Source organism: Jaculus jaculus, chromosome 15 (genome assembly GCF_020740685.1).
Source record: "Jaculus jaculus isolate mJacJac1 chromosome 15, mJacJac1.mat.Y.cur, whole genome shotgun sequence".
Taxonomy (NCBI): Eukaryota; Metazoa; Chordata; class Mammalia; order Rodentia; family Dipodidae; genus Jaculus; species Jaculus jaculus.
Genome location: NC_059116.1, coordinates 53964252 through 53980822, shown reverse-complemented (window position 1 = coordinate 53980822; position 16571 = coordinate 53964252).

The following is a 16571-nucleotide window of genomic DNA, read 5'->3' as shown; positions in this document are numbered from 1 at the left end:
TTGAAAGTATAAACAAGATTGATAAACCTTTAGCAAATCAGACCAAAATAAACAGATGAAAAAGGTAACATCACAACAGATGCCAGAGAAATTAAAAAAATCATAGGGACATACTATAAAAGCATATACTCCACAAAGCATGAAAATCTGAAAAAATGGATGATTTTCTTGATTTATATGACCTACCTAAATTAAATCAAGATGAGATTAATCACTTAAATAGACCTATAGCAACCATGGAGATCCAAGCAGTTATTAAAAATCTCCCAACTAAAAAAAAGCCCAGGCACAGATGGATTCACTGCTGAATTTTACCAGACCTTCAGGGCAGAATTAACACCATTGCTTCTTAAGCTTTCCCATAAAATAGAAAAAGAAGGAATCCCACCAAACTCCTTCTCTGAAGCCAGCATCACCCTGATACCAAAACCAAGCAAAGATAGAACAAAAAAAAAAATATTACAGATCAATCAACTCATAAACAGATGCAAAAATTCTCAATAAAATATTGGCAAACAGAATACAAGAATATATCAGAAAGATCATTCACCTGGACCAAGTAGGCTTTATCCCAGAGATGCAGGGATAGTTCAACATATGCAAATCTATAAATGTAATACGTTATATAAATTGGTTGAAGGACAAACATCACATGATGATCTCATTAGACGAAGAGAAAGCATTTGACAAAATCCAACATCCCCTCATGATAAAAGTCCTACCAGAGACTGGGAATAGAAGGAACATATCTCAATATAATAAAGGCTATTTATGGCAAGCCTACAGCCAACATATTACTACATGGGGAAAAACTGGAAACTTTTCTACTTATCTAAAGCAATCTACACATTTAATGCAATCCCCATCAAAATTCCAATGGCATTCTTCAAGGAAATAGAAAAAACAATCCAAAAATTCATTTGGAATTTCAAAAAATCTTGTATATCTAAAATAATACTGAGCAACAAAATAATGCTGGTGGTATCATCATGCCTGATTTTAACCTATACTACAGAGCCATAGTAACAAAAACAGCATAGTACTGGCACAAAAGCAGACATGTAGATCAATGGAATAGAATAGAGGACCCAGATGTAAGAATATGGAGCTACAGCCACCGGATAGTTGATAAAAATGCCAAAAATATTCATTGGAGAAAAGACAGCCTCTTTAGCAAATGGTGCTGGGAAAACTGGATATGTATCTGCCAAAGGATGAAAATAGATTCTTCTCTCTCTCCATGCACAAGAATTAAGTCCAAATGGATTAAAGACTGGAAACTCTAAACTGCTAGAGGAAAAAGTAGGGGAAACCCTTCAACATATGGGTCTTGGCACAGAGTTACTGAATATAACCCCAATTGCTCAGGTAATAAAACCACAGATTAACCACTGGGACCTCATGAAATTACAAAGATTTTGCACTGCAAAGGACACAGTGAAAAAACCAAAGATGCAACCTATAGAATGGGAAAAAATCTTCGCCAGCTATATATATCTGATAGACAATTAATATCTAGGATATACAAAGAACTTAAAAAGTTAACTAATAAGGAATCAAACAAGTCAATCAAAAAATGGGCTATAGAACTAAATAGAGAGTTCTCAAAGGAAGAAATATGAATGGCATAAAAGCATCTAAAAAATGTTCTATGTCACTAGTCATCAGGGAAATGCAGATTAAAACTACATTGAGATTCCATCTCACTCCTGTCAGATTGGCTACCATCATGAAAACAAATGATCATAAATGTTGGCGGGGATGTGGAAAAAGAGGAACCCTTCTACACTGTTGGTGGGAATGCAATCTGGTCCAGCCATTGTGGAAATAAGTGTGGAGGTTCCTAAAACAGCTAAAGATTGATCCACCATATGACCTAGCTATAGCACCCCTTGGCATATATCCTAAGGACTCATTTCATTTCCTTAGAAGTATGTGCTCAACCATGTTTATTGCTGCTCAATTCATAACAGCTCAGAAATGGAACTGAAAGGCAGAATGGAAAATTTTAAAGTAAACTTAGTGAAGAGTGAGGGGCTCCCTCTGGGGGGTCTTTCAATTGGGGGCTCGTCCGGGATTTGCACATCTACCCAGGACTCTAGGGACCCCCTTGGAGGTAAGCCCAAAAATTTTTTAAACAAACAAACAAAAAAAAATGTGAATGTCTGCGGCGCTGCTTGTCTAAGTGATTTCTGTTGCTCTGATCTGTTTTACTTTTGGCTTGGGCAGCTGTTGTTTGGGACCGTAAGGAACTGACAGCAGTGGTTGGTGGGACACAGGCTGCAATCCTGGGGGACTCCCCGGGATCTGAGAGTCAGGATTGCCTGGCAGTCTCCATCCAGGCTGATGTAACTTCCTTTCTAAGTGTGTTAATCACCTATGTAGAAGCCAAAGCCAATTGGAATCATCAGAGTAAAAAGTGTCAATATTTTGGCCTGTGCTCCCATGTCATGAGGCCACTGGAGATGATGGGACACTTCTACACTGGCCCCCCGATAAGTCACCTGTCTTCCTGAGCAGGGAGGATATGGAGACCCAAACAAAACTGGTGTACAATGTGAAACAGGAGAGTCACAATTGAGGAGCAATCAGTCCTCCTGACTTACCAAAGAAGGGAAAACTACTTGGCCAGCATGGCCCTGACTCATCCTAACAGGCAAAAGATACCAGTAAGCTATGGGGCTACTCCTGTGTCCCTAAAGTCTCTTTGGAGAGCCATTAATGACCTCCAAAATTAATCTTTAATTAACTTTTGGCTATCTGCATGGTCTTAAACACTCAGAGACAAATGTATAACCAAAGATAAAAAATACCTTAAATATATGAATGGCCTATTAAGTAATACAAGAGCTGTTCAAGAGGGGAAACAAATAAACATTAAGACATCTTTTCCCCATAGTTCTAATTCTATAATAAAGAAAAACAACTATAGATGTTCAAAGGGTTATTTTCAAATCTAAAATATATAAATAAGTTCTGAGACCAAAAAATATATTTGTATAGCCTTTAATGGCACCCAATAGCTCTTTATTATCAAGATTAAATGTTTCTGATAACTCTGCTAACATCTCATCTGTTTTACAAGCTATGTTAAATACTACTGTGCCATTTAATGAACAGTTCTGAAAGAAAATCTCAGCTAGCTCATCCTCAGATGGTTCTGAGATGATCCAAGCCTGTCTACGTGGATTCCCTCGACCTACAAAAAGACCAGTTTGCTGTGTGCTCACTTCTCAGTAACTCCTTACTTTTATTCTTTCTTTCCAAAGTTCTCTTTCAAGATTATCTTCCTACACTCTGGGGTCCATTACAATAGTTCCCCTCTCTGGGAGAGATTCTCTAACTGCAGCAAGTCTCCAGTTCGTGTCCCATTCAGCAGGAAATAATAAATGATCTGATGTCTTCTACCCAGTCCCCTAAAGCAGTTAGAGTGTCTTCTCATGAGAGAGAGAAATAAAGGGGGGAATAGACTGTCTACCCCATACGTTCCTGTTGTCATAGATAAAGTTTACTTAAAATAAATTTGTTTAAAGTTCCTCAAATAAAATTATAGAGCTTGATTGAAATGCCGTACAGATTACCAATGGATCTGCATCACCTCTAAAACTTACAATGCTAGTTATGAAAATTGGGTCCAATAATGGACCTGCCTTCGTTGCCCAGGTAAGTCAGGGCTTGGCCAAATACCTGGGGATTAATTGGAAATTACATTGTGCTTACAGGCCCCAGAGTTCAGGACAGGTAGAGAGGATGAATAGAACTCTAAAAGAGACCTTGACTAAATTAGCCCTGGAGACCGGTGGGGAAGACTGGACAGCCCTCCTTCCCTTTGCCCTGTTCCAGGTCTGAAACACCCCTGGGAAATTTAAACTCACCCCCTATGAAATTATTTTTTGGGGGCCACCCCCACTTACTGAACCAGGCAGGACACTTGACCCTAGCATTAATTTCTCTAAATCTCTGTTTGCTCACATGAAAGCTCTTGAAGTGGTCAGATGCAAGGCGTGGGAACAACTTAAAATAGTTTATGAGGTTGGATATTTAAAGGTACCCCACAAGTTCCAGGTGGGGTATGCAGTGCTGACTAGAAGACACCATGCTGGAAATTTAGAACCTTTCTGGAAGGGCCCCTACCTCGTCCTACTGACCACACCAACAGCCATAAAGATTGAAGGAATACCCGCCTGGATCCATGCATCTCACACAAAACTCGCCCCGCTGCCGGACCTCGAATGGCAAGCTGAGAGGATAGACAATCCCCTCAAGCTTAGACTTCACTGTGTGGCTTCTCCTTCTCCAGCTAAGTGATGCCTCCAACCCACATGCCCCCCAAAAGTTGACTTGGCAGGTGATCTCCCAGACTGGGGATGTAATATGGAGCATCTCAAAGGATGCCCCCCCCCCCCGACTTGGTGGCCACCACTGTATCCAGATCTCTGTCAGCTGGCAGCAGGCTTGGAAACTTGGGACATACCTGAGGTAGACCCCAGGGAAAGCACTCCTGTATGCCTATCTGGGAGTTGCCCCTGCCCGTCATATGGGATAGGAGGATGGAGGCTCGGTTGTGGTCACCCACAACTAAGAGCTGAACTCCGAGAGCATGACATCTATGTTTGTCCCAGGGATGGGAGAAGTCGAAGTACAGCTGTCAGATGTGGAGGGGCAGAACATTACTTTTGTAAAAGCTGGGAATGTGAAACAACTGGAACTACCTACTGGAGGCCTCAGTCCAGTTGGGATGCCATTACCCTTAATCGGGCATCCTCCCCTGGAAAAGGCCTCCAGAAATCCCATTGCTCAGGGAACATAGCCTCAGGGCTCTGCCTGCGACCCCTTAGTCCTGGTGGCCATAGCTGTAGACCCGGGGTCTGGACAGGGACCAAGTTTTACTTGCAACTCTCTAAACATAACCTTTACTGGACCTGGGAAAAAGGCTAGAGACTGGACCAGGGGGAGACAATGGAGGTTGTGGCTCTACATGTCTGGCAAGATGCAAGTCTCCTCATGACTATAAGGCTAAAAATAGAAAGCTCTACATCATTGCCCATAGGACCTAATCCAGTATTGGCTAAGCAAGGCCCCCCAACCCCCCTACCTCCATGTCCTCAAAAACCTGTGCCTAGCTCCACCACTGTCAATGTGACCCCAGGGCCCCCAGCTATGCCTACTAGGGCCCATAAGGGAATGCCCCCTCAGCCCTCAGTGCAGACAGGACAAAGATTATTTAACTTAGTGCAGGGAGCTTTTCAGGCCCTCAATGTCACCAACCCAGAAGCCACCTCCTCTTGCTGGCTCTGTTTATCATCAAGCCCCCCTTACTATGAAGGCCTGGCCTTGACGGGGACTTTCAATATTTCTGACCATTCTGAAGGACAGTGTTCTTGGGGGTCTCAAAAATAGGCTCACTCTGACTGAGCTGTCCAGAAGGGGGCTCTGTATAGGTAAGGTGCCTCCAACCCATCAGCATCTCTGCAACTCTTCTGTAACTCTAACCAAACAGAGCTAAACAAGTGCCTGGTGCCAAGGGATAATCAATGGTGGGCATGCAATACTGGACTAACCCCTTGTGTCTCCACTGTAGCCTTTGATCAGTCTAAGCCTTTCTGTGTCATGGTCCAGCTTGTTCCCTGAATTTACTACCACCCTGATGAAGTAGTCATTGATGAATATGACTATCGACCCACCCGACTCAAAAGGGAGCCTGTATCCCTTACCCTAGCATTCATGCTTGGGTTAGGGGTGACCGCCGGTGTAGGGACAGGGACCACAGCCCTGATTGCAGGACCACAACAATTAGAGAGGGGACTTAATGAATTACATGCTGTCATTACTGAGGATCTCCAAGCCTTAGGAAGATCTGTTAGCAACTTAGAAGAGTCCCTAACCTCCTTGTCTAAGGTAGTCTTACAAAACCAGAGGGGATTGGATTTGCTGTTTCTAAAAGAAGACGGGTTGTGTGCAGCCTTAAGGGAAGAATGTTGCTTTTAATGTAGATCACTCAGGAGCTATCAGAGAGTCCATGAGCAAACTCCGAGAAAGACTAGAAAAATGTCGCAGGGAAAGGGAGGCTAACCAAGGATGGTCTGAAGGATGGTTTAACAAATCCTCCTGGATGGCCACTCTGCTCTCTACTCTAATGGGACCATTAATAGTTCTGCTCCTAATGCTTACAATCGGACCTTGCATAATTAATATGTTTATTGCTTTTATCAGGGAGCGAGTGAGTGCAGTCCAGATCATGGTACTTAGACAACAATACAGGGACCTTCCAAACCAAGAAGAAACTGACATTTAGTCATTGAGTTCTCCTAATTCCAACAATAAAATTAATAAACACGGTCTCCCTGAAAAAAGATCAATATAAAAAGAAAAGTTCTAGGATTAGAAGTATTCAGAAAAAGAAGTGGGAAATGAAAGGCAGGATGGAAAAATTTAAAGTAAACTTAGTGAAGAAACAGCTGGTTGCTACAAAACAGCTAGGAGACAGCCTGAACTGTATATTCAGGAAGGAGTAAATCAAAAATAGGCTAAAGATAGGCTGCGGGTGGCCCAAGATATGGGTTGGTCGGGTCAACCTAAACTTTATGTCCTGGGAAGAGGAAAAACAAAAATACAGTTTTGAGAAAAACCAAAATAATAAGATAGTTTCCCAAGATAGCCTGACCAAGGACTTAAACTCTGGTTATACACAAGTAAGACATGTAGACATAACTGTACAAGCTTTGCAAATACCCTTGTGAATCCCCCCACCCTTCCCTTCATTGCTAAAATCCCTATAAAAAGAAACATCCCATAGGGCTCGGGGTCAACTCCTCTGTCTCCTGCATGAGATACGTGTCAGCCCCAGAGCTCTGGTCATCCTGAACAAAGCCTCATGCTTTTGCAGCAAATTTGGTCTCTCGTGTGTCTTTGGGTGCATGCTATCTCGAGACTTGAGTGAGGGTCTCCCTCTGGGGGTCTTTCAGAACCAGCCTAGATGTCCCTCAACTGATGAATGGATAATGAAGATATGGCACATTTATACAATGGAGTTCTAATCAGTGGTAAAGAAAAATGAAGCTATGAAATTTGCAGGAAAATGGATGGATCTGGAAAAGATTATACTAAGCAAGGTAACCCAGGCCCAGAAATCCAAGAGCCAAATGTTCTCTCTCATAAGTGGATCCTAGCTACAGATGATTGGGCTTCTGTGTGAGAAGGAAAAAACTCAGTAGCAGAGGTCAGTAAGCTAAAAAAGAGATATAAAGGTTAGAGAAAGGAAGGGAGGAGGGTACTTAATAGAATGGTATTGCATATATGTAAGTAGAAGTATAGATTAATGGGGGTGAAAACTCCCAAAGTGAGGTCAGGGGAAGAGATTGAGTAAAGGAAAGGTGGAGGGATAGCTAATCAAAATATAAGAGGATATAAATAAATCATATGGAATCCTCTGGTTTTGGACAATGGAACACTCAGGAGCCATAGATCATTGCTAGAAAATTTTCAGTGCCAGGGATGGGATACCTTCCAGTGAGTTGTTGGCCAGGGAGGTCCCTGATGCCCCCAAAACATTATAGGCCATTGCTGAGGCCCTTGGTTTCCCACCAGGAATAGGTGGTAAGACCCTGTTGCTGAAGACTCCACATGCCTGGGCTACAAGGCCACTGAGAAATCCTGCTGGAACTGAGCTGATAAGCTCCTCCATGTAGACCAGCTGACAGAAAGCTGGAAGAAGCCATTCTACATGCAGTTCAATGGAAGAAAGAGAAATCACCAGTGAAGATACTCAACAGTGGACACTGCAAGCCTTATAATTGGCCAGCCAGGCAAAGTGAGCCAACAGGTGTAATAGTGCCATGTCTATCACCTGCCCTCCAATTGGACTGGAGGCCTGCTCCATGGGAGGGAATACATCCCTGATACTGAAAACTTAAAACAGGCCTAGTCATGAGCCATAGGGGGGTAACATCTGCTGTTGTCTGGATAAATGTATATATTATGCTTATCGAACTGCTCAGTATACACATCTTTTAATATTCAAACCCTTATACTAATGTTATTCTCACTTTGGTTAGAGAATATTCTGTTTTCAGATGGCAGTGACCTTGGGATGACTCAGAAGGTATCATAGTGCTGTTTCTCCTATTTTCATACAAGCAGACATATATTTATAGAGGTGCATTTCCTCTCCTTTCTCAAGATGGACAAAGGTTGGTCATTGGAGGTAACATTAGATCATTAGTAGCCTGGAATCAGCTCCAGAGAAATCTATCTAACAAGCAATAACTTACCTGTTGCCCTGGGAGACTCTATCTTGTCCCTTCTCTATAATGTCTTGTACTGTGTTCTAACTCACCTCTAGAGAGTTAGTTATTCCTTCCCTTGCGGGGCTCCTTCCCAGGCAGGTAGTGCTGAGGGAAGGACCAGGCCTGCTGGTTCCTCCCTAGGGGTTGAGAAGGAAGATGTACATATGATGACTCAGAAACCTCTACTGGTCACCGGAGAAAAACCACACTGAGTTGGGAGTTTTTTGATGCAGGAACTCACAGAAACAACTCACTTTATTGCTATGAGCAGTTACGTATATCATGTTGGGGATGAAGGTGGGGATTTTAGGATGGGTAAGAGGTAAGGGCCAATAGTAAACTTTAATTATTGAAATGGTAATTACAATTGCCACATGGAGGTGGCAGGCTAGAAGCCATTAGGCGTCTTGTTGAGTTGTAGCTGGCCAGGGACAGGTCGCCAAACTTTAGCTAGGCTCAGGAAGTTCCACTAGGTCTCACACCTGGGCCTTTCAGAGCCCAACATCTCCCTCTTTTGTTTTTGTAAGAGCATTAGTCACCATGGCCCCTGTGTTAGGTTGTCCCCCTCTGGGGATCTTACCTGTCATTGGGTATCATGTGTTTAGCTCAGTGAGAACCCACTCCATGGCCTGTCTCAGGTTGTCCCCCTCTGGGGATCTTACCAGTCATTGGTCACATGGAGGGCAGGGAAGGAGGCAGTGGGTCATCTGAGGAACTTAATTCCTGAGTTGCCAACCTGTGGTAATGTATTGACCCGATGAAGTTTTATTGCCTCTAGCCTCTGGTGAATAAATTGTGTAATTTTGTTAATTACATAAGACCCGACAGTGAGGATAAGGAGGAGGGGAAGGAGGGGTCCAGGTAGAGGGAGAAGGTAGGGTAAGAAGTCACGTAGGCCTGTCCACAGTGGGCTGTCCTGGGGGTCCCACTGTCTCCTCTCCAAGTCTTCCTGCAGCCTCTTAATCTTGTCCTAGATGATTCCCAATTTATTGGCATAAAAGTGGCATTTTTCCTGTAAAAACAAACATATGCCTACCTTTTCAGCCATTAGTAGGGTCTAGTCCTCTCCTGTTTTGTAGGACTACCTCAGCCAGGGAATATAGCTTTCAGGAATGATATCTACATCTGGGATTAAGATGGCTGGGGCACAAGGGCCCGTCCAATTGGTGGGCAGAAAGTTATAGGCCATCCCGCCTCCACAAATATAAGCCATTCCAGAAGGCAGGCAGCATTGAGCACTGGGCTCAGTTGTGTTAAAAGTACAGAAGGAAGAATGAATGTATCCCATATCTATACTAGAATTATTAGGGGAAGGTGGGGCCCATATGCCCAGAGGAAACATTGGGAAAAGCTGGACAGGGATGGGGCAGGTGGCTGAGTAATTGTACTGCAAGCAGCCAGAGAGGCCCAGATCAGAGGCAAAGCCAGCAATCCTCCACAAGGGAGGGAGTTATTTCATTTAGCAGGGTGAAGGACCATTTTAGGAACAGTCCTCAGGGGTGGGACACTCCCTAGAGAAGTGATTGTTAGTGTCCCCTTGTTGAGACAAATATTTTAGGTCTCTCGCTGGTACCCAAATGGGTCTTTTTTCTTTTTACAAAGTTTATCCATGGACAAAAATTTCATGAGCTTTACCTAAGTTTCTATCAAAAAACTTTCTGTTACAGAGTTTTTGTACTTTAATTACTTCTTAGTATAAAAGATTATCCCAAGGTTGGGAAACAAACAAGCCTCTTGATCTTAGCAATATAAACATAAATATTAAGGAATGGCCAGGGTTAAAGTCTTGCTGACAAATGGCCCAGAGCTATGGATACAAGGCCAGCCAAATGGTTTTAGACAACTTCCCCTTTTTTATTTATTATTTTTTTTTATGAACCGGGCCCCTCCAGGCCTTGGTGCAGGAAGACTGTGTCTGTCTTAGGTTGTCCTCTACGATATTTAGGCCTTACCCGTCATCGGTACATGAATTCCATCATTCATGCCCTGTCTTATGTTGACCTAACTCGAGAGAATCTTACCCGTCTTTGACTACCAGCCTGCAGGGGCTTTAAGATAATGTCTCAGGAAGCTGGGATCAGGTCCATAGCTGTATCCCATGTACTTCTGTATGGATATCCATAAAGGATCTTAAAAGGCATTTAACGAGTATGGGCAGTAAACACAGAATGAGTAAAAGACAAACACCTGTAGCAGCAAAGCTTTCTATCCAAGAAGTGAGAGAATTTAATCCAGGCAAGGCATATTCATATTTAAAAGCAGACATTAAAGTCATCAGAAGCTTTAGCTGTATCAAAAATAAGCTGATTATTTTGTAAAGACAAAAATCTCTGAATGTAACTGAATTAGATCTAAGAAAATATTATCGTTGTGTCAAATATTTCTTAAATGCATTTTCCCAATGCTGTTGACTGTTATTATATTTTTTAGAAGTAACACAAATCCATTGAAAATCTACATGACACTCCAAACAAGTTCTAACTTTTAACCTTAGTATACAGAGCATTTAACAGGTGAAACTGTATCTAGGGTAAGGATCAAGCCCAAGATCTTAAAGGGAGATACAGTTTGAACTTTCTCAGGAGCTACTTTAAAGCTGTGTGTATGAAGGATAGTTAGACATTAAAAGAACAGGCCTAAAGCCAAAAGCCACAGCACACTTTAGGAACTCCTGCTAGGCACATTTTGTATATCTTTAGATTGAAATCTGAAACCCACCATCACACCTTAAGATAACCAACTGAATATATTGGGGGCCATTTATTTAAATTACCATATTTCGTCCCTGGAGCCCAATAGATTTATAACCATTATACAATATAAGTTCTTAGAAAACTTTAAAAATATTTAGGATAAATAATGGCCTTTTTAGTTGGTTTTGTGGGGGTAAGGATTCCCCCTTTTGTTTTTGTAATTGAGACTTGAGAGTTTGATTATATCTTTTAATGATAGCCTGGCCCCGGGGGTTGTATAGAATACCTGTGGAATGTGAGATTTTCCAGGTCTGGAGAAAATCTACAAAGGTCTTGCTTAGGAATCAGGGGCCATTATCTGTTTTAATTTGATTAGGCAGCCTGAGAATGGTGAAACATTGAAGCATATGCCTAATGGCGTGTTTAGATTATTTTTTAAAAATTTTTATTATATTTAGAATTTTTCCCGGCATGTGCTGATGCCCAGTAGGCACGGGAAAAGGTCAGTGAGCCCAGTCACCATGAGATGGCAGACTTCTCCCCTGTCCCCACCTGGGTCAGTCCAAGTGGGCCACATGGCAGTCTCCCAGGAGGTAGATTGCCTGCCATTTCCCAATAGGGGAGGGTTGGGCACAAGCTGCCAGGAGGGGGGGCCCATCTATTTAAATTACCAAATTCTGCCCCTGGCTCCCAACAAATTTATAACTATTATATATTATAAATTGTACTTAGTTCAATTTTAAAGGTCTCCACGGTCTTGACCAATTTAAGATACCAAGACCTGTAAAATCAAACAAACACTTCTAACATATAAAGGCACAGAGCAAACATTTCCAACTGGTACAGGCATAGCAAGGAGAGACTAAAACAATGTAAATTGAACCACCATAACCTGAAATTAGTCTCAGTGTCTGTAATTTTAACTTGCTTGAGGGCTTTTTAGTTTAAAATCTTAAATCCCAGCTGGGTGTGGTGGTGTACGCCTTTAATCCTGGCACTTGGGAGGTGGAGGTAGGAGGATTAACATGAGTTTTAGGCCACCCTGAGGCTCCATAGGGAATTCCAGGTCAGCCTGGGCTAGAGTGAAACCCTACCTCGAGAAACCAAAACAACAACACCAAAAAAAACTTCAGTGATGAGGTCTTGGGAGCCTCTATGTCTCTGGATATCTGGTTTGGTAGGAGTGGAGTGTTTTCTGTATCTCTCTCCTTCACCCTTGTGCTGGTACCAGGTTCACCAAGAAAGCAGCACTCTTTCTCATTTCCCCAATTACTCTATGGTTTCAGCTGGGGCCCTGGTGAGGTGCAATGGACTGATTCTCTCTTCAGGATCTGTGTCCATCTGAAAAAGAGAAGCAGATTCTCCAACAGAAAGTGAAGTCAGCCCCAGATAAATGGAATAACCATTATTATTTTAGAGACAATTTAATATGTGTAGGCCCTCTTGTAGCCCATGATTGGTGGGAACTTGATTGATAAGGTGGGCTCATTTTTGGATATGGTTCTGACTTGTTTCTTGGAGGCAACAAATAGAAGGATCCTGCTTTTTAACCCAGTCTGCCAGGTTGCATCTTTTGGTTGGGGCTTTGAGGCCATTGATATTGAGTTATTACTGAAATCTGTGCATTTATTCTTGTCATTCTTCTTATTTTATAGTTCTTCCTATTTTTCCTTTACTCTCTGTTATTAACTATCATTGAGTATAGTTTTTTTTTTTTTTCTGTTTTCTTATGTGTGTGCTTTTCTTTCTCTTCAGCATGAAGGATTCCTACAAATATTTTCTATAGAGCTGTTTTAGTATTCATATATTCCTTTAGCTTGGTTTTTTTTTTTTTTTTTTTTGAGAACTATCCTTATTTCTCCACCAATTTGGATGGATAGCTTTGCTGGATAATGTAATCTTGGTTGACAGTTGATATCCTTCAGAACTTGGAATATATCATTCCAAGTTCTTCTGGTGTTTAAAATTTGTGTTGAGTAATCTGCTGTTATCCTAATGGGCTTGCTTTTATATGTAATTCAGGGCTGGGGAGAGTGCTCAGTTGATAGAAAAATTGATGTGCAGGCCTGGTGACTGGATTCCCAGAACTCACATAAAGCTGGATATGAGGTTGAGAGAATCCCAAAGCTTTCAGGCCAGCTAGTCTGGTGTTAGCAGTGGCAAACACCAAGAGAGACCCTGTATCAAACAAGGCAGATGGCAAGGACCAATACCTCAAGGTTGCCCTCTGATTTCCAAATGGGCACTCTGGCACATGTATGCCCATACATATGCACATACCTTAGACACACACCCAAAAGGAGATTTAGGGCTAGAGAGATGATGGCTCAGTGGGTAAAAGTGCTTGCTATGTAAGCACAGCAATCTGATCTTAGATCCTCAGAGTCCATATCAAGCCAGATACAATAGTGAGCATCTGTTAATTCCAGTGCACTTAAAGCAAGATAGAAGACAGAGACAGGAGACTCCTGGAAGGTTGTTGGCCAGCTTGCTTGGCATACATAGAGGTGAGCAGCAAGAGATCCTGCCTCAAACAAGGTTGAAGGTGAGGACAGATGTATGATGTTATTCTCTAACCTTCATAACACACTGTGGCACAGTCAGGCACATTCATTGGAAAACACACACACACAAACACATGATGAAAAAAGGAGAGTCACATTGTAATTTAGGGTGTTACACTTATCAGGAGATGAGAGATGGGATTTGGGTTCAGATAATGATGAGAGTAAGGATATAAGTGAAGGAATTTGGGGTACTTGGCTGATGTATTGGACATAAGTTATTTATGCCAAAGGTCAAATAATGCTCTCACAGATAAAAAATGTTTCCAATAAGAAGCAAGCACATTTTTTTTTTTTGCACCAGAAAATGATGACATAGTAATTGTGCTAGTTTGCCTTTTTGTTTTCTTGTTAATATTACACCACTAAAGCACACAGGCATGGTGAAGAGGGGACAATAAAAATAAGTTATCAACACATTACTAACTCAGCGAGCTCTTACCTATTAATAAGACATTGATGTCTCCTCTTAACTATGTCCCATTTAGAATCACTTTCTCATTACCTCCAAGCAGCATACAGAAAATAGCTTTTTTAATATACTCATGTCGGTGGATGCTTGTTGCTAAAGACTTGTTTAAATGGTCAATGATATCCTACTTAAGAAACAGGAAACACTTATACTGCACATTATCAACATTAAAATAGAATCTCATTATCCATTAGCTGGTATTTGTGCGATTTATAACTCACTTTAGATTGAGTTTTGCAGAATTTCATGATCTTTACCACAGCATTAGCCGAAAACATAGGTGCTATGTCTTTGCTCATCTGCTTGATATTATTAGCTAGGATTATGGCTTTGCATTTCCTAGGCTAGAGAAATCTTTTAAAAGAAGCTGCTAATTAACTATTAAATAAATGCTTGAATGAAGTTATGTTCATAAAAAATGAGCTACTTAGAAATTGCCTTCAATAAAATGGAATGGTTTAAATTTCTTTCTTTGTATTTTTGTTAACCTTTGCCTATCTCCTCTAGAACACTTTGCTGTATATTGTTTTGGGACTGTGTTCTCTTAATACTTTTCAAAGAAGAGAGAGAGAAAGAGTGAGAGAGAATGTAATGGGAATTAAAGATGCTGCAAATGACTACTGATATTCTCTCTGCTTTGAGGCAAGTCCAACAGAATGCCTCTGTGCGTTCACACAGACTGGAAGAAAAGCTAATAGATGCAAACATTTCAAGTCATAAAAGCAAGTCGCATTATAATCTAGAGAATTATATATTAATTAAGTCAAAAACTTTTTGTTATAATTGGAATTAGAAAAGCTAGGGAAAGTGGGTGCCTTGTATCTTTTAAAAGCTATGACATAATTACATTGGATTGAAAACTAATTATTGGCTTCAATTCTAAGTACAAAATAGATTTTTAGCATAAATAAGCATAGAAATTCCAACAGATTTAATATTTAATAAATTTTATCTTCCTCTTTTTCATTTTATTTATTTTCAAGCAGAGAGAGACAGAGAGAGAGAGTGAGAGCGTGAGCATCTGGCTTTATGGGGACTTACAAACCAGAGAAAAGATGTGGAGCCTAGGCTCAAAGCTTGGCCTCAATCATACCTTGTGGAGAGGTATAGCCTTGGGTTACTTATATGAGAATATTGATAAAAGCACAAAGGCAAAGCATCATGGGTTGGAGACCTGCAGAAAAAGACTAGAGAAGAAAACAGAGGAATGTGCTGCATTTTAACCCACCAATTATCATTTGTTCACTTTCTGCCACCCATCAACCAACCAATACCCAACCCTGTTCAAATGCCATGTTGGTTGTGGTGGAAGAGATATAAATGAGGTCAGTTCCTAGTCTCAGAGAATTTCAATGTGAGCTCTTTCTTCCCAGGTAAAAGTCAACACCTTGTCACTTTACATAATGAGCAGTTCAAAGAATCCCCTCCTCCTCTCCACTACTATATATATACCTCCATTACTTTCATTTATGCCTTTTCTTTTAAAATACTTTTTCTATTAACAACTTGCATAAATGTCACCCGTTCTTTTCCCTTCCCAGTTCCCCCATCTACTGAATCCCTTCTTCTTTACACTTTAGTGTCTCTTCTATTTTATTTTATTTTATTTATTTATTTTTTTGATGCAAACTGCAAGAGGATTTTATTCCAAGCGCTCTGGGCTTCTATTTTAATATCATTATTTTTTCCTCCTATTATGCAGGTCTTATGTAGGTAGTGTCAACCACTGTGAGGTCATGAATAAAGGCCATTTTGTGTCTGGAAGACAGCATTATAATCACTATTCCTTTGGCTCTTATATTCTTTCCACTACCTCTTCTGTCAAGATTGTTAAGCTTTGGAGAGTGTGATCACATTTTTTATTTAATGCTGAGTACTTCACTGTCACTTCTCATAAATTGATGAGTTTTGAGTCTCCCCAGTGGTCGCCACCAACTGATAAAAGAAGCTTTTCTAATCAAAAGTGAGAGTAGCATTAACATATGGGCATAAATATAAGTATTTAGAGGTCTGTTTTGTAGGCATAATTTATCCAGGTATCCAGACAACAGTAATAGTTCCCCCCAACTTGGGCCAACTGGGAAAGGACAGGGATCTGCACTGACAACAGCTCTAGGGTAACACATAGGGGAAGAATTAGGGAGAGGTGCCAGAGGTTTGCATAGTGAAAACAGCAGGGTTTTGTTGATGTCAGAGAAACTATTATTACTTGAGGGGGGAATTCATTTCCTGTCATGAGCTTATGGCTTTTATTTGAAGGACTGCTTTAGCTCCCATCATAGGATGATTTGCCTATAAGGCTTGCTCTCCTGGAACCAAGAATAATGTCTTAGTTATTCTTATCTTGGTGTCTTCAATCTTGAAGGGACTCAGTAAATGTAGGGATAATCAAATTTGTATTATGAGTTTTAGGCAGACAATGATGCATAACTCGTATGTCTCTGTGCAGAGGTGAGCAGGAGTCTGACTCAGTTTGAGGCAGCAAAGGATGAAGGTAGAGATGCCAAAACTCTGTTCTGACTTCAACTGTCCCTTAGGCATCCACAGACTCAAGTGA